Below are 25,444 nucleotides of genomic sequence, written 5' to 3' on the forward strand. Positions count from 1 at the left end.
GTGGAAATGACAATGCCCCACTACTGAGTAGGTATCCATGGAATGGAGTATGTAAGAATAGCCATTGTAGTCTAAATAATGGACAGGTATGTCTCAATATCCCTTCATTTACTTCACAGCTGCAGGTGTCCATGCTGAGAATCAGCAAGCCTATGCAGTTAGGCTACTAAGGCTGCACCACCAGGCAGGTTAGTAACTATTCTGCATGTATTGTTATATAAAAAAGTGAGAGAGCCTGAAAAAAAGTATTGTAGCCCAATAATAAAGTCATAAAATGCCCTGAATAATTTCTCTGCATGTACTGTTATATAAAATCAGTGAGAGAGTCTGAAAAAGAGTGTTGTAACCCATTAATAAAGGTATAATACGTCTTGAATAAGTCTTCTGCATGCACTGTAATATCAAATAAATGAGAGAGCCTCTAGAAAAGTGTGTAATGTAATTAATAAAGGTATAACACCTGGAGTGTGTCCGTGTCACTTACTTTGAAATGTTGTTGTACTCTTGCATTATATAAATAGTACTGTTGTATTAAGCGCTGTCAACACACAGTTGGGCAGTCCCATATAAAGTGGATGAAGGGATTGCCAGTAGCTGTGAAGCATATATACAGTCCTCAACAGTTGGTTAATGGCTGGCATGCATAGCTAAATCTGGTGCATGAGTAGCTTGTTAATGTGTTCCCCAGAAATGTGAGTGTGCTGCTAGAAATGTAGGGGGCTGTAGAAATATAACTGACAATGTCACGTGAACACATCCAGATATGTAGATATATAAATATAAATAAAATATATAAATATGTAACAGTAACATATGCATCCTGGACAGTTATTATGTCAGATATAGGTCAGGTATATAATGAACTAGCCAAACCCATTACACAACTTAATGCATGTTGCCTAGTGTAAAAATACATGTAGGGGATATACACCTGCAGTCAATAGGAATGTAGTGTAAACTATAAATACATATAAGATGTTAATGGAGGTATCTTTTTGCACCCTACTGTATGTGCATAAACAATGCAATTCCACACCTCAATGGGTATGTCTAATCTCAAAAGATTTGTTGGGACATATGTCCTATTGGTCTATAAATATCTGCATTTACTTTGATGCATGTGCCCTGTTCAAACTCCACAATCTTGGTGGCCTGTTGCCACCAATCAATCCTGCATGCTGTTGGAATGTCCACTGTTGTTCTATATATGCATGTGTTATGCTTGCTGTTCAACTGTTGGAACTCTGGTGTGTTGTGTTAATGGGAATATTACTGCATGCTGTTACAACTAATTTGGAATGCTGCTGGCTATGTTGTTATTAAATATACCTAAACACAAAACGTATGGGAGGGCCGGTCTCAGCGGACCCACCTGTCCCACCTCAGCTGGCAATTGCACCTGGCGCCAGCAGGTCAGGTGCCCAGACCGGGCCCCCCTCCTCCATTGGTCCTGTGCCACCTTCAGGTGGAAGCGCTGCAGGGGATGGGGCTCATACCCCCCGTGCAAGCGTGGCCAGAGAAGGGCCACCTGTCACCCTCCGATGGGTCCGGGCTGTGGTGTGTAGGAAGATCCAGCATTCAGTCGCTGATCCCCTATGCCAGCTCGAGGCAAGAGAGTGCCACAACTCACGGGTGAGCCTGCCCCTCCTACAGAGCCCCCAGCACAGCTACCCTCTGAGCTGTGAAGGTGCAGTGGTGACTGCCCATGGGTGGGGATCTCAGTTCCACTGCTACCATCTGTGGGCTCATGGGCTTGCGATTTCCAAACATCCTTCCCTGTCAGTTGTGTACACCCACCCCATGTGTCATATTCCGCCCCTGTATGCGTCTTGTTTGTCTTGTCTGTTTACCTCCCCAACCTACCGCCCACAACATACCTACTTCCCCTACCTCACATTCCACTGTCACCTGAAAAAAAAAATGTGCAATCTGCTCCCACAAAGAAATTATGCCCCATACATAGCTGCCCATTTTACACAAATGTCCACTGGACACAGACACTGAAATTCAATTGGCAGTACAACATACTTCATTGTCCTCATGCCTGTCTCAGGGGTGGAAGGTTTCAAAATTCCCTCCAAATTACTAGTATATGCACAGCTGTTGCTGTTAAAGAAATGGGCAGCTGTGGACCTTCCCTACACCCATCCTGCACATCCTGAGCTGTTTTCCCTACTGTCTTTCCCTCTTTGTGCCTCTTTTTCACCACTTTCCTATCTCCCCATGTTCTTTTCTTTCAAAGAAATGAGTGCGGGGGCTAGCAGGAGTAAGCACTTTTAAGCAGTAGTTAGCGGGTTTGCGCGAGTGTGCGCTTGTGTGCACTTAGCTAAGTATTGCTAAGCGTCGTGCAAACCCACTCAAACCCACTTACAACTGCTTAAAAGTGCCTTAGTCACTCTGTATGTCAGGGCCCTTGTTCTGCTCAGCAGCAAAATAAAATACCTCTTTCAGTCTCGAACCGCAGACCTTGGACACACTAGACTGCATGAAGTACCACTGAGCCATGGTAAACATACAACAAATTGGTGCTGCAATCAATATATCATGCATCAGAATGAGTGAATGTTAAGGACAAATATGAATGCCATAACACAAATCCTGTTCTGTGGATCCTTACCAGCAGTTCTTGTGGAATTGCATTATATGACTGTGAAAAGAGAATCAGTCATACTAGCATGAAATAACGTTACAGCAGCACTTAAGAACCCCCACACAGTATCATAGTAGGACAAACACTAGCATATCTGATTAGGGCAGAGGCCATACTTTGCAACTGTGGCTACATTTCAGGCATGTCCCTGATTTTGAGACAGGTTTTAGCTGTGTCACTCTGAATTCCTCTGAAAGCTACTAACGTTAGTCAGAAAGGTGGTGAATCACACTTAATGAATGATGACAATAAGTAAGAGTTGAACACTGCTTGTACTTCAGGAAATGTGTATGAATCCATATGCTCTGTTTCTCTCAAAGTCCCAACTTAAAGTCTCTAATATTGTAAAGGTGTACCTCACTTCTACCTACTTTTCCCTGAGTCTGTTCAAATATGTACCTGAGTGTTTGAGAGGCCTGGCAGAGGCAGAAGCACACAGGCATATCAGCTATTCTGCTGTTACACACTGTGCAAATAGCTTTGGAAGGAGTTCCAGAAGCATACCCTTATGTAGGAGTACAACAGTGAAATACCAAAGGATGTAGCCATGTACTGGTAGCAACCAACTGTGACAATGCCATTGTTCCAGTGCTGAAAAGACCAGTGTGGTGCACAGACAAAGTATAACATGCTAACCTCTGGCTACCATCTGTATAGGTCCACATTTGTGAGCTACGCAGACAGACTACTTGCCTTGGTAAACTAACAGGTACACAGCAACCCTTTAGGTCCAGCAAGATTAAGTTCACACATTAATACATAATGGTCTCTGTCCTTCTGCACCCCTATCCAAATGTACAATAAACCTGTGTGTTCAGGGTCTACCAAGGATGTAGGAAGGCATACTCAGTACTGAAATGTGTCCATCTTTCTTGAGCAGCCTGTGCTAATGTCAACACTAAAAAAACAGAAACTGTTCAAAAGTGGCTAAATTAATTTTCACAGTATAGCAGTTCACAAACAGTTCATGTGCCAAATGAATACATCTCAATAACTACTTTTGTATGGTAGTTAATTTTATAAGTAGAAAAGAAACCACATAAACCCATGTATCTTGCATTAGTATTTGTAGGCTTGATTACAAATCTACACTGACAACTTTGCAGTGGAAGTGGCAACATTCAGGTCCAAGTACAACAGTTAAATCTCTGGCTACACCCCTAGCTTCACATATAAGAAGTATACCAACCTTCTGACTTACACAACAGTGTCCACAGCAAACAAAAATGGACCCCACTTTGGAAAGCTGAAAGGGTTACGCCTACCTGACATAGCAATTTATAGCATTGGGTTGCTATGACAGTGAGTACTGCAATTACCACACAGCAGGCTGCATGCAATTACAAAATGGTGGCCACCAATTGGTACAGAGGCCATCACATGCACATGTGAAGATACCTATAAAAGCAGGCTGTACCTGCTGGCCACACATGCAGTCATCACATTGCAGATGCTGAGAGAGAGAGGGAGACAGAGACAGAGACAGAGTCAGAGAGAGAGAGAGAGAGAGAGAGAGAGAGATGCACAGCCCCACCCACACCAGTGGAAAAAAAAAAAAAATATATATATATATATATATATATATATATATATATATATATATATTTAAAACAAGAAAAATCTATAATAAAGCCAAAGATACAACAAAGTGAAAACTACAAACACATACAAAGGAAAGGTATGTAACAGATATGCATTTACTGGCATGTAGTAGATGTATTTGAAGACTACTTTACATACTTTGAAATATCAATATGTGGCAGCAGTACGTATCTATGCACAGATGCCTTTCATAACTACTGCCATGGACAAATCAGTGTGTAGCTGTGTGCAGTGGAACATAACTGTGATATATGTAGCTCAGCATTAAATGTCAAATATCTGAACCATGTCATCTGTGTTCTATACAGTAGTGTGGACAATGGCTGTTTGCTGGTATATGACATGCGGCGGTTAAATTCTGTGGGTGTGATTTATCAGGTTTGCAGTGTCGCGGCCAGTGAGGCTTGCTAAAGCCACATGGGCTGAGAACACCTTCAATGCATTTCGCACAAGACTGTGCAATATCATTACATAACTGTATACCTCCCAACCGTTGCTTAATTGATATTCCCACCATGACAGGTAGACTGTATATGTGCCTATATGTATATCTATATGTACACCAATGGACATTTATATGTATGTATATATATATACACACACATATATATATATATATATGTATATATATATATATATATATATATATATATATATATATATATATATATATATATATATATATATATATAGATAGATATAGACAGGGAGAGACAGAGTCACATTTACTGTGACAGATGCCTGGTGACAAAGCCATGGCCTCAAGCACAATGTCTGAAATACATTTGAATCCCTTTGGCTAAAAACTCTATACCCATGAACTACCACATAGGTGGTAGTCAACATAACACCGACAGTGTGATAAGAGACCATGGGACACAGGTGGACAGTAGTCTCACCCTTGATAATCACAGTGCCACACTAATCATGTAATCTGTCCACATGGCACACCTCATCACAAAAGCTGTGTCATTCCGGGAAAAATAGGTCAGTGTTCCCCTCTACTCATCACTCACAAAACCCATTATAGAGTACAACACCCCTTCTGGTATGTACCTCACAAGACATCTTCAGCAACTGGAAAGGCCACAGACATATCTCACAAAGAGTAATACTGTCCTCAAACAGGTGCCCTATGCATACCATTTTACAAAGCCACAGCTACACTGTGTTGCATACCGGTAACCCAGAGGTGACCCCTGCCTAATATACAAAGCTATGTCAAATCCAGAGCTGTTGTACATGCTCCATGTAAACAGATCACTATCCCTATGAGATACACACTCTAGGGACCTAAAGCTTGTCAGCACAATAGACAGAATATGCTGGAGGGATAGATTCCTATCTCAGAGACATCACATACTGTGGAACAAACTCCCTAGCAATAGCAAAGCTCCACAGTAGCACCCATCATGAATAGTCTTGATGATTGGACGTGAGCTAGGAATTACTCCCTGGGAATCACCTCTGTGGCTCTGCTTGACAGGGACACATGGAACTAAATTACTTGGGTGTCAAAGGCCAGGGTACTGTCTGGCTAGGCTTCTATAGGCCCTAGGGCCAATAGCTTAGAACCTACCTATGAACCAATTCACATCCACATGTACTTGTTCCAATAATTGCTATGTGAGGTTGACTGAGTGTGATGGTGAATGTGTTGGTGAATGTGTCACTGTTGTGTATATGTGGGAAAGCTTATTGGGAAATTGTTTCAGTCATAGTATTATGTGTCCTAGCTCTGATTCCAGCAAAAGATGTGTATGCTAATGCTAGCCAGAAAAAGCAGTATGGCATACGGTCCGATGTAGTCCCCTTGTGTTAACTGGGGTGTGCCATTGGAGGATGAAGCAGTACATGTATGCACATTGATTGGTACTGCTGGTGAATCAAACCCCTGTATGAACTGTAGTACTACCTGAAGCTGTAGGCCTAAACAGCACAGTATGATGTATGTCCACATTGCTTGGAAACACTGTTCTGTGTGTTCCCTGTAGTCCTCACAGATTACATACCTCAGGCATAAGGGTTTGTAAGTACTGACACACAGTACTGTATGGTACACACGTAAAGCTCATCTGGGTTGCCATACCTCTGTGTCCTGTATGTATGTCTGATGTGTGTGTGGATATGCCTGTAACATGCCCCGGTCATATGTGTGTTACAGGATATAAGTGTGTATCTAGCAACATGTATAGTCTAGTACAGAAGTATGCCTCTTATATTCATGGATGTGCACATATTGTAGGCAGGGATTTTCCATCAACAACTAGTCTGGTATACTGGTAATACTGTAACTGGACTTCACAGTCATTGCAATGGATTACATATTTCGTTATACATTAGCTGGATATATGCCTACTGTAGCTAGGTGGTACATTGTGTCGCATACAGTGTGCCATGTACTGTTGCATAGTCTTACATAGTGGTGTATCTTTGTTGCTGTGCAGAAAATGTTTTAATATATACAGCGTGTCAGACAGTGTCAGTCAGTTGTGGGTGAGCAGTGATATGTGTTATTGAAAGTGTGTATCCTCTGACAGACAATAGTTTGCTAATTATGACAGTTCAGTGATATCTGTACTTTAGAATGTAAAGTGTGCCACATGACTTGCTCACACATATTGTTTTCTTGTTTTCCAGGGCCATGTCCTGCATACAGCCGTGCAGAGTATGGGATTCTAACAAACTGTCTCATTGAACAGTACAACCTGCTCTTTTCAAGAACTAGCCAGGACCAGCATGAGCAGACTGCGCTGTGGCAAGATGTCTGTAGAATAAATAACATAGGCATGCATAACCGGACTTATAAGCAGGTACGACATCACTGCAGTGATTTACTCAAACATGTCCGGCAGCGTGTGACTGATGTCCACAGGCAACAGCTTGCCACAGGTGGTCGGGTTGCCACTCATCCCCCCCCCTCACCAGAGTGGAGGAGCTGCTCCTGATCCTGGAGACTCCCAGCCAACAACAACAACAACAGCACACATGCATTATCATGGAGGCCAGAGCCCCCCAGCAAGTTCACATGGAGCGTGCAGGTAAGTTGGCTTATCTGTAGACTACTGTTACCTCTATTGTTAGATCATGCATATGTGAGATGTTTACTGTGTAGTTAGAAGATGTGGAGCCTGGTGTTGTTCAATACTGATAATTTGGAACATGATGTGTAGGCCTGTGACCGTCAACCATTGTGCTACTGTAAGATTGCAAAGCCACAGTAGCAATGCCACAGTTGTTGCCACTGACAAACTGTTTCATATCCTTGTAGGTCCCTCTGGTGTGACAGCAAAGCAGCAGACCCATGCTGGTGAGTGTATTCTACATTTAATATTGCTAATAAAATGTGCATGTCATAGGTGAGGTGTAGGCCATGTACACATGTAACACACCTATGCATAATGCATGCTGTGCATGTTTGCTGTGAGACTATGCACATCTCAGTAACATGAGAGGCTGACTCAAACACATGCAATACACAGAGCATCCCAAACAATTGTGGCTACACTATAGTGGACATTGGATAAGCAGTCGATACACATGCACATGACATACACAACTCCGTCATACGCAGTACATGTTAATATGCTACACATGGCATATTCAGACACATGCTGTAAGGTCACACTCCGGTATCCCAAATGTCATCCACACAGCACACATAATATACCTGAGGGGTAGAGGCCTATCATGGGGCAGTGCGACACTCCCCAACACACAACACATTCATGTTAGGCAATGCTCCCCATTGGGCACCTTACAAAGTCATGTAACAAGTGGCTGTGAAATGATGAATGTAGCCATGGTACTGCAGTTTCAGTACAGCATGGTATGTGCCAGTCTGGCACACATTAGTTGCCTTGAGTGACCGCATGATGCTGCATGATGATGGCTCATGGTACTACACCCCATCCAGTTGCAGTGACCATAGTACCACACATAGCATTAACTGCTATGCACCTCAATGTTGTGTGTTTGTGAAAAAATATGCACCAATACACATTATGCATAGCAATCACCATTTGTACAAAGTGACATATATATGTCATGTAATGCTATTGAGTGTATAGGTCGCATGTCACACACTGTGTCTGTGTGATGTTTAATGTTGCAGTTGTGTTGTAGCATGCCATGCAATGTCTGGCACTGGCATGTCCACAATATGTCCTACACTCACCATAACCACTGCACAATGGCCATGCTGAGCAATGGTATTCCATCAGGTAAATATGTACCACTCATCCTGTATGTATACATAGCATGCATGTGCTAATCCTGTGTCCACAATTATCTGCTGAAGACACAGACACTCTAATCAGAAATGGATATCTATGTGACACACAGATACACATCCAGCCATGGTATGTATACCTGTGAGAGATGGTGCACAGAACATTTCAGAGCTTATAATACTTGCACAGCACTGTCGTGTCCATGTACACAGTGCATTCCAGGGTGACAGCAATCACTGAACAACAACACACATGCATCAAAGACATGTATAGTGTTATTGGCAAGGGCTGTCAACACCCACACTGCATGCTGTTGGGAAACACATGTCCTGCATGCTGACATGTGTGATATAACTGTTTGCCTTGTGATACTGTACCCCACCATCACCCGCTATTGAGTATGTTCTGGATTGCTGGTGGTGTGTGTGTGTGTGTGTGTGTGTGTGTGTGTGTGTGTGTGTGTGTGTGTGTGTGTGTGTGTGTGTGTGTGTGTTTTAGTGATGAGTGCATTTGTGTGCATGTGTGCATGTGTACATGTGTGCATGTGTACATGTGTGCATGTGTGCCGACCTCATGTACAGGTCGTATAGTGTGTTTTCCTGTCTTCCTCTCACAGGTGCTGACCTTGGACTGGTTCACTGCAGCAGGGAAACTGATGTCACCAAGCAAAACAGTGATACTGATGATAGGTGAGTTGAGTCACAGGCATGTTTGCCAGGGTCTGTTGTCGGGCCACCAATCGACAGTACACAGATGTCCACCCCATCCACGCATACAGTCATACTGCCAATACATCCATCACCAATGCCCATAGCTGAGGGACAGTGTACAGTTGGCATTGGCCAGGACAGTGTGGTATTCATGGCACATGCATCCCAACACAGCAGCCATACCCAGATGTCTGGAAGGGTACCACATAGGCAGATGTCCAGGGGTTCTCTTAGGAGCACTGCTGCTCATCATATTACTGCCAGACGTGCCACAGGTCTGACAATGTCATGCATGTTCCAGGCTGTCATGGAGGCACAGGCACGTATGGAACAGTAGACCAGACAGGGACTAAGGGCACAGGGGCACATAACACCACCATCATTGAAAGTATCCATGACCTAGCAGGTGTCATCCGTCATTACACCGAGGTCACTGATAGACGTTGGGGAGACATTAGATATCCTCCACAATGTCATGTTCATGTGTCAGGACAGTGCAGGACTGTTGAGTCATTGACATGGACGTATGCCAGCAACATCAGCAGCTGACAGTCACCACGGACATCCCTCAAGCCACAGCCACTCCCGTAGTGCCAGTACCAGCCCCAGCAATGTTGGGGGTGGGCTGTCCATAGAACATCCTAGAAGACCATGTGCATGTGGCTCTGGACACTCCCAGCAGGGACCTGTGTGCAATGTACATCCATCCACCTCTGGGGATAGTACCCAGTCTGGCTTAGTACCTGATAGTGTCAGTAGCACTCCTGCCAGGCACAGGTACCGTAACCATGGCCAGAGATGGTAATCTGTGAAGCCTCACAGGTACAGTCTGTGGCTGTCCCACAAATACCCACATATGGCAGCCATATGGTGGAACTGTGTGCACGCAGACACACACACATACTCCAGACACCTAGGGCTAACACATACCCACACGCATTACATCAACATTGGCCCATTGCAGTATTCTCATCCCCCACACACACACACACACATACATGTCGATTGGGTGGCTCACTGTAGGCCTCTGGCAAATCAACAACACACCCTGTGCATATAATGAAACCTGTGCTGCCTCCTGTCATCTGTAACAATGATGGAGGAACAGGCTACCATGGTGCTGATGCACAGGGTGTCTTTATAGCAGTATAGCAATGTTAGCATGTTGTCAGCAGTACAGTGTAATGATATGCTTGAAGGTGTAGCTGAGCAGGCATGATGCATTAATGCTATGATTGTCATTGTAGTGTTGTTTACACCAGTGTTGGTTCCAATTGTGTATTGTCCATCCACGTGCCACTTGGCTGATGTGTGCAGTATTGGCAGCATGTGTTAGAGAGTGGACAGTATGTGTGGGATGTGTGTAGCACAGATTTGCAGGTGTACAGTTGGGAACATGGTGGAGGTGCACTGTCTGAATGTAAGTGCATAGTGGACACATGGCCAGGGTGACATGCTCTGTATTACACAGTAACACTCCGTAGTTTCTATTGGTGGCCAGTATGCATTGTACTACACACATTTTGGAACCTGACTACACATGTGTGTATGACACTGTGCTGTGGGTGATACTGTTACTATCTGTCATTGTTTTGCATTCTGGTAGTATACATCACTTCCACAGCCTGACCATAACCAATCGTTAGATGATTTCTTCACAACCGACACACAGATGTAGGACACACAGCAACATTTGGATCCTTCAGGTACTATACTGTGCCAGTAACCACTGGTATTCACCTGCACCCATTACTGACACCACTCCTGTTTGGCATATAGCTCTCTTAGGTACGAGCAATCACAGTAGGGATATGTTCGCCAACGTCTTGTAATGCATACTGTGGCCTATATTGCATTCTCCAGATGACACACACATCCTGCACAAGGGCATCATACAAACAGATGCCTGTTGTCAAACCCATGCTGGAAAGCTATAAGCCAAACTAAGCATTGTCATTCACCTTTACAGAACACATTATCCCCACAGTACCACATAGGAGGTAACCACCAAAATGATGAACAGGTACTGATATGTACACGCAACCAAGTGTTACATCATCTGTCCTTTGTTAATCTCCTTCTTCTTTCAGCTTTTTCCCAGTTAGGGATCGCCACAGCAGATCACCTGTCTGCTCATGATTGCCAGTGGAGTTTTACAGTGTCAAGTTGCCAGCCCGGTGCCCAACCTTCCACAGAAGGTGCACACACACACACACACACACACACACACACACACACACACACACACACACACACACACACACACACACACACACACGCATGCTCACACCTAGGGACAATTTAGAGTGTCTAATCCACCTACTGCATGTCTTTGGGATGTGGGAGGAAACCGGAACACCCGGAGGAAACCCACACGACCACAGGGAGGAAATGCAGACTCTATCTGTCCTTTGTTAATCACATTTCCAAAGGTATTTTGAGATCCCTTGGTGGATCACATGAGCAATAAGGGGTCTGCATGCATATCCACAAAGGTTGTTCAACACCTGTTATGAATAGTCATCATTGACAGACTTTGCTGCGTTTGAACAGGTCTGACATATACCTCGGCCATAGACCCTCACACACACATTCCAATAGGAACCGTAATGACTTTGTGTGACACAGATGACCGAGGCCAGGGATCACTGCAGTGGCTGGGCTTATCACAAGCATACAGATGTGACCTAAGGTCTGGGAAGAAGAAGCACAGTCTGGCGAGGATGACAGCTGTGTACTTGGAGAAAGCAGGGTTCCCACACATGCAATCATTGAGGTAACATGTATGTATATGAATTTGCCACACAGCTAGCTCACGTGCAATGCATTCTGATATGTCATACAGTAGTAAAAGCAAAACCCACAACACATTGACCAACAGTGTAACGTGCACACAGCACACACACTGACCAAGTGCAGGATTCAAACCCCTACCTAACTACTTCATGATACTAGAGAAGTATGCATTAACACGATGCACTATACATATTTCTGGGAGTTTTTTTTTCCACAGGTGTATTTGTAGGATGGCGACATCATCAGACTTGACAAAGGTTAGCTTACCACTTTTGAGGTGTTTCACTACTCTCCTAAAAGGTTGCTCCTTCCCAAGGAGACCACACACAATTGTCCAGTGCAGGATTCAAATCCCTACTTAACTACTTCATGATACTAGAGGAGTATGCATTAGCACGACGTGCTATACATGTTACTGGGAGTTCTCTTTTCCACAGGTATATTTGTAGGATGGTGACATCATCAGACTTGACAAAGGTTAGATTACCACTTTTGAGGTGATTCACTATTCTCCTAAAAGGTTGCTCCTTTCAAAGGAGACCACACACAATTGCCCAGTGCAGGATTCAAGCTCCTACCTAACTACTGCATGATACTAGAAGAGTACACATTAACCCAACACACTATACAAATTACTGAGAGTTCTTTTTTCCACAGGTATATTTGTAGGATGGTGACATCATCAGACTTGACAGAGGTTAGATTACCACTTTTGAGGTGTTTCACTTCTCTCCTAGAGTGTTGTTCTTTTCCAAGGAGACCACCCCCGCACAGTTGTCCAGTGCAGGATTCAAAGCCCTATCTAACTATTTCACGATACTTAAGAAGTATGTATTAATATGATGCGCTATACATATTACTGGGAGGCTTCTTTTCCACAGGTATATTTGTAGGATGGTAACATCATCAGACTTGACAAAGGTTAGATTACCACTTTTGAGGGGTTTCACTACTCTCCTAAAAGGTTGCTCCTTTCCACGGAGACTACACACAAACACAGTTGTCCAGTGCAAGATTCAAATCCCTACCTAACTACTTCATGATACTAGAAGAGTATGCATTAACACGACACGCTATACATATTATTGGGAGTTCTCTTTTCCATAGGTATATTTGTAGGATGGTGACATCATCAGACTTGACAAAGGCTAGATTACCACTTTTGAGGTGTTTCACTACTCTCCTAAAAGGTTGCTCTTTCCCAAGGAGACAACAAACACACACAGTTGTCCAGTGCAGGATCCAAACTCCTACCTAACTACTTCATGATACTAGAGGAGTACACATTAACACAATGTGCTATACGTATTACTGGACACGCTCTTTTCCACAGGTATATTTGTAGGATGGTGACATCATCAGACTATACGAACTGGGTTACATTAGGTGACATTTGGTGGCCTACATTGAAGGAATGTCTAAACACTTTGGCCATGTGATCATCAAAGGTGAGTTTACCATCTACCTGTGTCCCCAGGGCCATAATGGCTTTCTCCGTACATGCTGGATTACCACCTATGTGGAAATTTGTGTGCACTTTGTATTACCCAAAGGGGATGACTATGCATTCTTTGCCATTCAGCTTGAGGGCATTGTTTTGACACCAGGTATCTGTCTCTGTAAGACACTTCTGGAGGATGTCTGTGTCAGCTGTACAGTCAGTTATGGACCACAGTTTCCAGTCATCTGCAAACCTGTTCAGCCTTACACCTGCCATGCTTGCCTGTACCTCTGAGCAGTATCAACTGAACAGTTGGGGTCCCAGGACCAAGACCTGTGTGATGTCATTTGTGACTGGCTTAGAGTTGGACATGGCACCCGCAACTATGAACATGTCTGTTTGATCTGTGACCCACTTGGCCACCCATCCTGTGACATAGCTGTTCATGTTCAAGCTGGTACACTTGATAATGATGACAGAGTGGGGAATGGTGTGGTAAGCCCTTAGTGAGGTCCAGGTGGGCTGTGTGGACTACTTTCACCTCCATCTATGTTCATGGTAACTGTTTTAAATAATTCCACTAGGTTTGGGAGCCAGGCTCTGCCTTTAACAAGGTGAAGTTGTGTAGAGTCCAGTGTCTGGAGATCTCCAATATCTCAGTGTATGGGTTCCATGATGATTTGCTCAATAGCTACTGTAGACCAGGCTGAGTACACATATTGGGCAATGGTTTCCAGGTTCTGTTTTGGCACATCATTTGTGGAGCTGGATGACTGTTAGTGTATGCCATTCTTTGGGTACAAAGCCTATAGTATGCTTGAGTCTGGACAGTGAATGTAGGTGAGGGTGTAGTTCCTTATGGACCTAGTGTAAGACGCAGCCTGGGACAACATACAGTCACATTGATGCTATGTTCTTAGCTTTGGTGAGGGCTGTCTTTATCTGCATGTCCATGATGTCTGGGTCTCTGCATCCTTCTGTGATGGACACAGGCCCTTTTGGGGGTGATGGGGGAGTTTACACTGAACTTGTCCCCCTGGGTGTAGGCAATGCAAGTTGGTTTGGTGTATGTCATTCCTTTTTTCAGTAGCTGACAGCATATTTGGAAGTTGACACCTACATGTCTGGTATAGCTACTGAAGGCTTTGTGGTTGTTATTCTTACATTCCTTGGCTATTTGTCTTTAGACACCGTCCTTGGATTATTTTAAGAGCGATCATTGTTTCTTCCTGATAATGATCAGTGATGCCTTTCCTTTGGTGAAGTTGAATCTATCATGTGTTCATTTCCTCCTTCTCTTGTCTAGCTTATTTATGGACAACAAACACCTGCTTGTTGTCCTATTTTTGGAGGAGTGCATCTTGGTTTTATTTGTGATGTCTCATTCCATGCATCCCTGTAGATGCTCATAGGATGCACTTGTAAATTATTCTGCAGATTGCATACCATTATCCTATAGCAAGGGGTCTTCGGAACGTTCCACTTTGGTCTTGGGAAGTGTGCAGTTTGCTTTTGCAAATGTCTTCACAGTGGTTTCATTGACTGGGTGTGGGGGCAGGATGTGGATGTCCAGTGTGATTACTTAATGATCTGATATTACCAGTGAGGGGTTTATCTCTGTTGTGGAACACTGGCAACCCATGTTGGTGATGATCATGTCCAGTATGTTGTCACCTCTAGTGGGCATGCTGACCAGCTGTTCAAGGGTGTTAGAGTTTCTTAACTCTAGGACACATTGGGCAAAGGACATTGTATACGAGTAATTCACACACTCAATGTTTGGGTAGTTGTAATCTCCTCATATAATGGTGTTTGATAGGACCTTTATATTTGCCATTGTTCTTCAGAATACTGAGTGAGGTCCCTGAGACAAGGTACATGATCTGTAGCAGGCTACAATCTGATGGGCAGCTTTGCCCAATGTTAGTTGCACTTGCATGGTCTCCAAGGCCTCATGCTGTGCCAGTAACCTGGAGGTGTGGATATCCATAAGGTAAATGGCTACACCACTTCCTTTTATATTTCACTCGTGGTCTTGGGTCCAAAGGTCAGGGTGATTGTGAGTGTTTTATGTGGATCATATCCAACAGCTCTATGTTTGACATAGCTTTGTATGTTACGCAATGAACACCTCTGAGTAGGTGATATGCAAGGGAGTATGGATGGAGCATTTTGCGATGGTCTGTGTATGGCATGTATTTCAGGCCACTAATGCTCTTTGTGAGGTATTGCTGCTGGCTTTCCCATTGTTGTAGTTGTCTTGTAAGGTACATAGCAACAGTGGTGTTGTACTCTTTTACAGTTCTACTGAGTGGTGAGTAGAGTGGAACAATGTCCTCTTCTATTCTGCATGAGACACATTTTGTGATGAGGTGTGCCACATAAGTGGGTTTCCTGACTACTGTGGGAATGTGCTCATCACATTTGTATCCACTGTCCACCTGTGACCCAGGGTCTCTTGTCACGCTTACAGTGTGAAGTATACTACCACCTATGTTGTAGTTCTTGGCTACAGTGTTTTTAACAAAGGTGATGATAATGCACCTTTTGGCATTGAGCTACAACCCATGGCTTGGACAACAGCCATCTGTCTCAGTGAGGCCCTTTTGTAGGATGTCCACATCTTTAGTGTTTACAATGATGGCGCCTAGTTTGCAGTCCTCTGGAAACTTCGGTAGCCGCAGGCCTTCCATGTTAATGTTTACTTCAGGGATGTAGATACTACACAGCATTGGGAAGTTATCTAGTCCCATGGCTGCTGTGATACTGGCTTTGGAGAGTGTTTTTTACCTGCGCAGCCATGATGACAGCAACTTTGCAGTCTTCCATTATAGACATGTGCACTTTCATGGGTGAGAGGGGAGTAAAGTTAACACTGATCCTATCTGGCAGGGTGTTAACAATATCATTTGGCTCTGTACATTTAGTGCCACTGAGCTGTAACTCAAAACAGATCTGAATGTAACCGTGACATGGACCTGTCTGTTGGGCAGAGATCTCCTGAGTAGACAGTATACAACAGAGTACAGATTGGGTTACATTTAAGTCTTGTTGCATGGGGCAACTATTTGAGGCCAGTAATCCTCTTGTTAAGGTACTTCATTGGTGTTTCTAGCTGCTGAACATGCCTAGTCAGATTCATTGCAAGTGTGTTGTGGTACTCTCTGACAGGTCTGATGACTGCTGAGTTGTGGCAACCTCCTTTGACCTACATGCACAGACCTTGGCAGTTTGTGTGAACACATAGCAGGATTTTCAGACCGCTTTGTGAATGTGTTTCTGGAAGTAGAGATGACTATACAAATTTTCCATAGATCCCTTATTATTACATCCATATTTAGCCTAAGTGGGTGAGCATGCCCAGTATGACCTTTCAGTATCTTCCTGCCTGACATTTGCTTGTTTCTTTAAGTATGTGAGCATGCCCAGTATGACCTTTCAGTGTAATGCTGAATGAAATCCACTACATTTGTTGGATTATGTGAGCACGCACAGTAAACACATTTATACTATATGTGTATGGTAAATCAAGTTGTATTTTTAAAGCAGGGCTCACCTTTGTGTTATAGATCAACAGGGATCATGCTGTGCCTGCAGGACTTCCAGGAGACACTTTGCATAGACTTATCAACATTTCTACATACGGGGGGACAGCTATTCTTTGTACATTTCTACCCGTGGGCACACCGGATTGTTACTGTGGGTGTACATAGGATGTGGGTTTCACCTGACACTTATACACATTTGCTGTGCCTGCACTGCTATGTACAGGACACCATTACAGTCTGTACTGTTGCCTATCGTACTGGCTTGAGGCATACTACTGTACTACAGATCTTAACATCCAATGTCACGTATATTAGCTTGCGACTTCATAGCCTACACAACCCAAATCACAATGCCTGGCCTGATGTTCTCTGTCTGCATAGGTGTGTGGGGAAGGTTACCCATTTGCCTCTTTAGGGGCATGATACAGCATTGCTTTGTGTTTGCATTAGTATACAATTGTCCTGCTGTATCTGTGCCACCGAAATGCTATCATGGCTTAGTGGTTCAGTACTGTGACTGCAGTGCACAGTATACTGGGTTCACGGCCTGTCACTGCTTTTTATTTTCATGCTGGCCAGACCAGACTGCTTAAGGAACAGTAAAGCAGATATGAGCATGTTTAACTGACTTTGCTCAACTTGCCTTGACCTTGCCCAACATTGCACAAGCAATTTTGTTTACATATACTAGATATTGGTGAAAGCTGCTTAGCACTGCTTTATATTGCTTAAAACATGGCAGTCATGCCTCAGGTGGTGCTGCAGGGCTGCCTATGTCAGATGCACATACTACACTGCCTATACATGTTTGGAAACAGGTAGTGTCAAGTTAGGCATCCCTTTTATTTTATGTGCAATTCAGAGAGAGGTATCATTTCCATGGTTCCTACTGAGCCAGTGTATGTGCTATGCATTGCCAAGGACAAGGCATACTGGGCATGCCTCCTTCTGCCTACTGGGGCAGGCTCAGGTTGTTCCTTCTTTGAGTCACGCTGTGCCTGTGCAGGCCTTGGCAATGGTGGGGGTCTGTTGGGCCCTGCCCCATGCTGTTCCTGCTGCAGCTGTTTTCGCAGGATCATATTGTGTAGCATGGCACATACCATGACAATTTGAGTACATGTAGTTGGTGAGTACTGCAAGGCTCCACCAGATGTGTCCAGGCACCGGAACCGTGACTTGAGAATCCCAAACACGCTCAATTACATTTCATGTTTGTGTGTGTGCCTCATTTTGGAGTTCTTGTTCAGGTGTGTGCGCATTTCTGATGGGTGTCATCAGCCACAGCTCCAGTGCATATCCAGCATCCCCCACTAGATGACCATCAAGGATGTCCCCATTGGCAAATGTCTAGTACAGCTGCGACAGATGCCAGATATGGAAATCATGGTAGCTTCCAGGGCAGCCAGCACACACATTCAGTATTATGCCCTGGGCATCACACACAACCTGGCAGTTGATGGAGTGGAAGCCCTTGCGGTTGATGTAGGCCCTATCCCGCTCACCAGCTGGTGCTTTGATGTGTATGTGAGTGCAGTCAATTGCACCTACTACCTCAGGATATTCCGCTATTTGCTGGTAGAGACGCATATTGCTGGCCAATACCTCACGGGAATTGGGGAAATATACATGATCACCAACATGTGCTGACATAGCATTCAGGAACTGGTGCAGTACCCTTAATGCTGATGCCTGTGAAATCTCCATCATATCACCAGTTGGTATCTGGAAGGTACCTGTTGCTAGTATTCTTAGGCCAACACATACCTTGGTTTCCACTGGGATGGATTCCCCTCTGTTGGTCCTGTGTGTGAGGCGTGGCCTGCACAGCTCAACAATTTGCTGCAGGAGGTCTCTGTCCACTCTACAGCACTCCACTATCTCCAGCTTATGTAGCCCCTGGTAGGTTACGCTGGGTCTGTACACTCTTCTCCGTCTCCTCACTGTGGGTTGCTCAGCAGCATTTGCAATGGCACCACCCTCAGCATCTTGCAAATGTTGCCTTATAACAGCAATGGCAGCCCCTAACATTTTTATGTCTCAGTTTAAGCTTTTTAAGTTTTCACTTCTCTTTGTAGACTGCAGTGTTGCAGTGTTTCTGAAAAAAACTTGGGGGAATGTGTTTGCAGAGTTTTAATTGCTGGGCTGGGTTGGGCTAGGGTACTGCCTGTGTAATCGGCTGATTCTGATTGATTTCACGTGGCAGCTCTGCTAGTTCTCCTTGGTTAACTTCCTACTACTTCTTTTCCTTCCTTTTCCCATTTCTGTTTCCACAGGGGGCAGCGCCTCTCAAACAAACGCAAACACGCGTACACATGCGCATAGAGACTTACACAGGCTTACACAGGCTTAGGTGGGTGCACATTCGTGTATACAAGCTTAGACAGCCTTACACAGGCTTACATGGGCGCACACACACGCACACAGGCTTAGACGGGTTTACATGCATGCACACACGTGCACACGCACGCACACAGTATAAGCAGCTTTGCAAGAAACTTTAGTGATAGCCACGGAGTACACCTTCGGTTTCTGGATTTCAGTTTAGACAACTGTAGACACATCCCTTTTAGTCCTGAGTAACTCACAGCAAACACATGCCGCTCTGCTGCAATAAGCTTACAGTCTTTTTGAGACATACCCCCTAATGATGTCACCCATCTTCTACTCTGTTACTCCCCTTATCCTACTCTTACAATCTAGGGACATGGTTCACATAGCAGGAAAAATTAGGATTCACTATCCTTATCCTCATTTGCATAGGTTTGCCTACTAATGCTTGGTTACATCTTTCAGACTGAGCTTCCCCCCTTAGCAACCTCTACTCAGTAGCCATGTTGTCTTCAGCCTGCCATTCACCTGCATGGCAGATGAATATTTTGAATAAAATACCTATTTGTGGATTTTATTTTTGTTTTTTGTGGTTTTTAGAGTGCTGTACATTTGTGTGGCGCTGCGCTATGCTTAAACATTGGAGATCAAGGAAAAAAAATATTTTTTTTATTATTTTGCAATTGATAAAAATGCCAATGGCCATATATTTAGCCATTGGCATGCTTCCTCAATTGGATGCTTCCTTTATTTGGAGCTGTCATGACTCCATATTGCTATTTGCAGAATGGTACTCAGTTGCCAACCGAGTACATTTCTACAAATAACACTACTTTTACTCGGACAGGTTAGTGTTTCCTGGATCGCAAATTTACCTCATTTGCATAGTTTTCAGCAGCAAATGAGGTAATTTGCATAAACTAACCCTGTCCGTGCAAGAGTCGTTTTAGGAGCTCTCTTGCACGCCCCTGCCTGCTGTTCCTGGATCGCTCGGCAGACATGTTGGCTGCATGAAGTCTTAATCTACTCTTAGACTCCATACAAGCCTTCATGAATCCGGCCCAATGTCAGGGAGTGCTAACACTTATGATGGTATGCATCACTGCAGCTATACTGATCTTACGGTAAAACAGTTCTAAATACCAGCTGATGTTTAAATATGTATATTGTGGCAATTCATTAACACTCATGGATGATACTGCTGAAAAGAGTTATTGTATGAATAGGGATGGAGTATTACTCTTGCCTATTAGCAATACAACCATTATTTATATGTCAACTCCGAAACAACCATCTTTCTACAGAATTCCACAAACATCTGACACTGACTTCCACTCAATTCTCTAATGTAAACAAAAAAAGAAGACGAAAACAGATAAAAACATATTGAAGTACAACAAACATAGAACACCAACATTGTTAATGAAACCTAATGTCATAACATTCTATACACTTTGCAAAGTAAGATACAAAATAAAAGAGTAAGCAATTTTGTTTCATAGAACTATCTCGCCAAACTCTGTTTACATGGTAATTTAGTATTTTTTTTTGTTTTATTCTGCTGTATTTTTCTATAAAACCTAATTAAGAGTGGACCTTACAGAACTAACCAGCACCTTTTTATGCAACTTTTGTCATTGTTAAGCAGATGATTGTGCTGTTTGGCTACAGCAGGACCTGAATATTTTGAAAAGAATTTTATATTACTGATGAAAATAATTTGTTGAGCACTAACTTTTAGCTAGAGAAGAGAAGTGAACTCTGTTCTGGAGTGGTAGAGCACTTTTTGTATACTACACACAATTATTTCTCCACATCACACAAAATTTCTCCACATCTTTTTCATTAAATATGATATTGGAAATCAGTCGCATAAGTACTTCATAATCTTGGAGGTCTGATGGCAGTACAGAAATCAGTTTATTTGCTGTTACATTGGAGCCTGCAGTTATTTACAATATGTGCCAGTTGACTATGACTGAAACACATCATTGTGATCCAAATTCACATTTCAGTGAAGAACACTGTGCAGTGCATACAAAACAGTATTTATTTATTTATGTATATAGGTACGTATTTGTTTATGTACATATTTATTTATTATTGATTGCTAGGAAATGTAAGGACACGTGACACACACCTGCACTGTGAAGGAAAATGATGACAGACAGAAAGTGGAGCACAAAGAGAGGGGAGATTTAGTGACACATTCTAGTACAGTAACCATCCCACCATCAGGTCAGTTATTAAAGAGAACAAACAACAATAAAAAGAAGGTATAAAGTCAGACCAGTTTTCTTTCATTTACCGAGTTTAGAAACAGAAACTAGGGAGAGTAAGTAACTGGCATATACAGTGGCCCACTTATTAAGAGGTCCTTAGAATGCAGGGACTACTTCTATGGGAGGAATACTACAAAGCCTTTCCAGCACAAGTCAAGCACACATTTGGCTAGTTATAGTTAATAAACAGTAAGGCTGCTAACGTAAAATGTAAGCAGCATGACTATGGTCTCAGTGAAAATGTTCAAGTGTTGAGCCTTGTGGCAGAGTTCCTTTAGTATCGGAGTCAGGGGTGGATGAAGTGACCACAAGCTCAGAAAGGAAAGAAAAATGAAAATCTCTATTAAACTGCAATGTTGTTTGCAGGCAATAAAGTTAATATTTACTCTGAGAGATAGAGGAACAACAACTGTGAGTCAGAGCAAGGGAACATGAGGTATTGTAAGAGTAGAAAGTAAGAAAGTTTATGAATGTACAGCCAAAACAGGTTTAGCAGGAGGTACACAGACAGAGAAACCATACTAATACAGTGACTGTATAGTGCAGACTATCAGTACATATGACTACACTGAAAAGCGCAATATAAAACCATCACATAGTAAGCATTCATTGGATTAACCAGTACATAAAAAACAGTGTTATACATAGCATAACACTAACAATGGAAATTACATACATACTTTTTAAAGAACACAGGCTCAACATACATAAACTTAACTGGTACAAATGAAATCCATACAAATGCAACACACTACCATTGTCTTTTCATTGTTATACACAGTCTTAGAAAAAAGGAGAAATGTAAGAATACATGACACATACAAAGGAAGATGGTGACAGGGTGGAATTGGAGACCAAATTGAGAGGAGATTTAGCATACATTCTACCACAGGAGACCCTCCCATCTTCAGATCACTTATTACAAACACTAATCAACGTATAGCTGATGCAGCGGTTAGGTTGTCGCCTCACAGCAAGAGGCTCTCCAGTTCGATTCTTGGCTGGCATGCCTTCTGTGCGGAGTCTGCATGTCCTCCCCATGGTCGAATTCATTTTAAAAGGCATGCAGGTAGGTGTGTGCATGAGTAGGTGTGCCTTCCTTGAGGGCTGGGCACTGGACTGGCAACTCAACTCTGTAAAAATTCACTGCCAATCATTAGCGGACCTGAGTTCTGCTGTGGCAACTCCTAACCGGGAGAAGCCAAAAGGCAGTTTTAATAAACTTATAGCTGATACAGGGCAATTAACAAGGAGACATAAAGTAGGAATGGCTTTATTTCATTTTCTTAATGTGGAAACCAGGAAACTTTGGTGACTAAGTAACTGGCGTATAAAGTAAAATCTACTGGTAAGGAGATAGGAAAGTGACCCACTTACTAAGTGGCCTGTAGAGTGCAAGGACATATCCTTTGTGGGGAGACACACTGCTACATTCCAGCACAGGGCAGGTCCATATTTAACTAGTTAAAGTTGAACATAGTAAGGCTCTTCATGATAAACTTGCTTACAATGCACAGTGGCAATATTCTCAGTGGAAATGTTTGAGAGTCAGGCCTCATGGGAGAGCTTCTTCACTATCAGAGTCAGGGTTGGATGAAGTAACCATAACCTCTGAATGGTAACAAAATAAACATGGTCTACTAAACTGTAATGTGATCTGGGAATTCTAAAAGTTAATATGTATTCCTAGACAAGGAGTAACAACCACTGTAATTCAGAGCAAGAGAATAGGGGGTATTGTAAGAGCAGAGAGATATTAAGAAAGTTTATGGATATAAGGACAAAATAGGTTTAACTGGAGACATACTGATAGACAAATTACAGGAATACAGTATATACATCTGTACAGAACAAATTTTCAGAACATAACACTACACTGATAAGTCAGATATAACACTACCACTTAGTAAACATTCATTGGATTAACCACTACATCAAAAAGTGTTATATATACCATAACACCAGCAACATAAATTACATATATACTTGTTAAAGGGCAGCATGGGCTTTATATATAAAGCTTACCTGACTTCAAAAGAATCAATATAAATGCAACACACTACCAAGGTCTTTTCATTGTTCTACACAGTCTTAGTAAAAGAGAAAAGTACGAGTTGACCAAGAACCCACTGGCCGGTGATACAACGAGAGGAAGACTGGATATAAAAGTGTATAAAAACTGAATTTATTACAAATAAAAACGGTTAAGCGCTTTCATCTAATACAACTTAGACTTCATCAGAACCACATGTATAATGTTACACACACTTTAAACACGTAACAGAACATTTCAAATAATAAACCCACCAATCCCATGAACAGGTCTCCTCAAGCAAATAAAAGTTCCATAGCATACTATCAAAATACAAGTTCAACTCATTCAAAACACTAAATGCTATAATACCTTACTGATAATAATACCTTACTCATACATACGAATAACATTAAAATAACTACTTATGACAATATGTTATTGCATAATTGATTAAAAACTTTGTGTTTAAATTTCCTTTAAAACTAGAGGGTCACACCTTAGCTTGCAATATAGGTTTTATTGAAATATATTCATTAATACCTGGTGGTGCCATGGCATTTAGCAAAATCTGCCACCTAACTTCCTTCTCACCCAAAATGTACTTTATACTCCCACCTCTATTAGATGCATTCACTACCTCTAGTATTGCAAACGTGAAGGTTGTGCATCTTATACTATCCCTTACATGCCTATACAAGGCATTATTGTCATCCCTCCTCTTTATCGCATATAAATGTTCATATATTCTGTCTTTAAATCGTCTCCCTGTTTGCCCCACATAAAAACTAGGACAAGATGTACATAGGGCAAAATATATGACATTTTTGGTATTACAATTGCCGTGACAAAAATAAATTACATTTTTACTAATGTTGCCCACCTGTATAGATGTATCCTCCAAAATTGCCCCACATTGCTTGCAATGCCCACATTTCCTAGTACCAACCTTACGTCCTTTGAGACTTAAACCATTCCTTTCAAATTTCTTCTTTAAATTATTACCTACACTATTGACAAACCTAGATTCATTCCCTACAATAGAGAATAGTGTCTCGTCACTCCTTAAGATGTATATAGTATAATCTATTGGTTAAGAGAAAGGAAAGTGGGCTGCTTTCTATGTGGTAGCTATAGTGTAAGGACTAGTTCTTTAGGCAGAATGCCACCACCTCTTTCCAGCATAGGGTACACATGCATTTGCTTAGTTACAATTAATACAAAGTAAGGGTCTTAATGTTAAACTTGTTTACACTGCACAATGACTGTTGTATTCTCATTAAAATCTTCAAGAGTCAGGCCTTGTGCAGAGCTCCTTCAGTACTGAGGTCAGGGGTGAATGAACTGATCCCCAGGCTCTGTATTAATGAGTAGAGAAAAGGTCTAATAAATTGTAATTTTATACGGAGGCAGTAAAGTTAATACTTATTACTTGAGTTGGTGGATGGACCACTGTGCTGTCAGAGGAAGAAAAAAAATGGGGTATTGCAAGAAGAGGGAGATGGCTAGAAAGTTTATTAATTAAAGTTCATTTAAGGTTCCACTGGAGGTATACTGATACATAATCCACAGCCAAACTTTGTTTACAGTTGTACAAAGCAAATTATCACAACATAGCACTACACAATAGAACACCATCACTTAGTAAATATTCATTGGATAAATAAGTATGTCAAAAGAGTATAAGAGGATAATAGCACACCCTTCCTACGATTTATGAAAGGTAGTTATGGGTATGCTATTCATTTCTTTGGACATTAGCCTGACAGTAAGTGAAGACAATGGCAGGATTCAGATCAAGACTTTTAGAAAGAGCACATTTG

The sequence above is a fragment of the Protopterus annectens genome, chromosome 5.part1, assembly GCF_019279795.1.
Source record: "Protopterus annectens isolate FY-2018-M chromosome 5.part1, PAN1.0, whole genome shotgun sequence".
Lineage (NCBI taxonomy): Eukaryota > Metazoa > Chordata > Ceratodontiformes > Protopteridae > Protopterus > Protopterus annectens.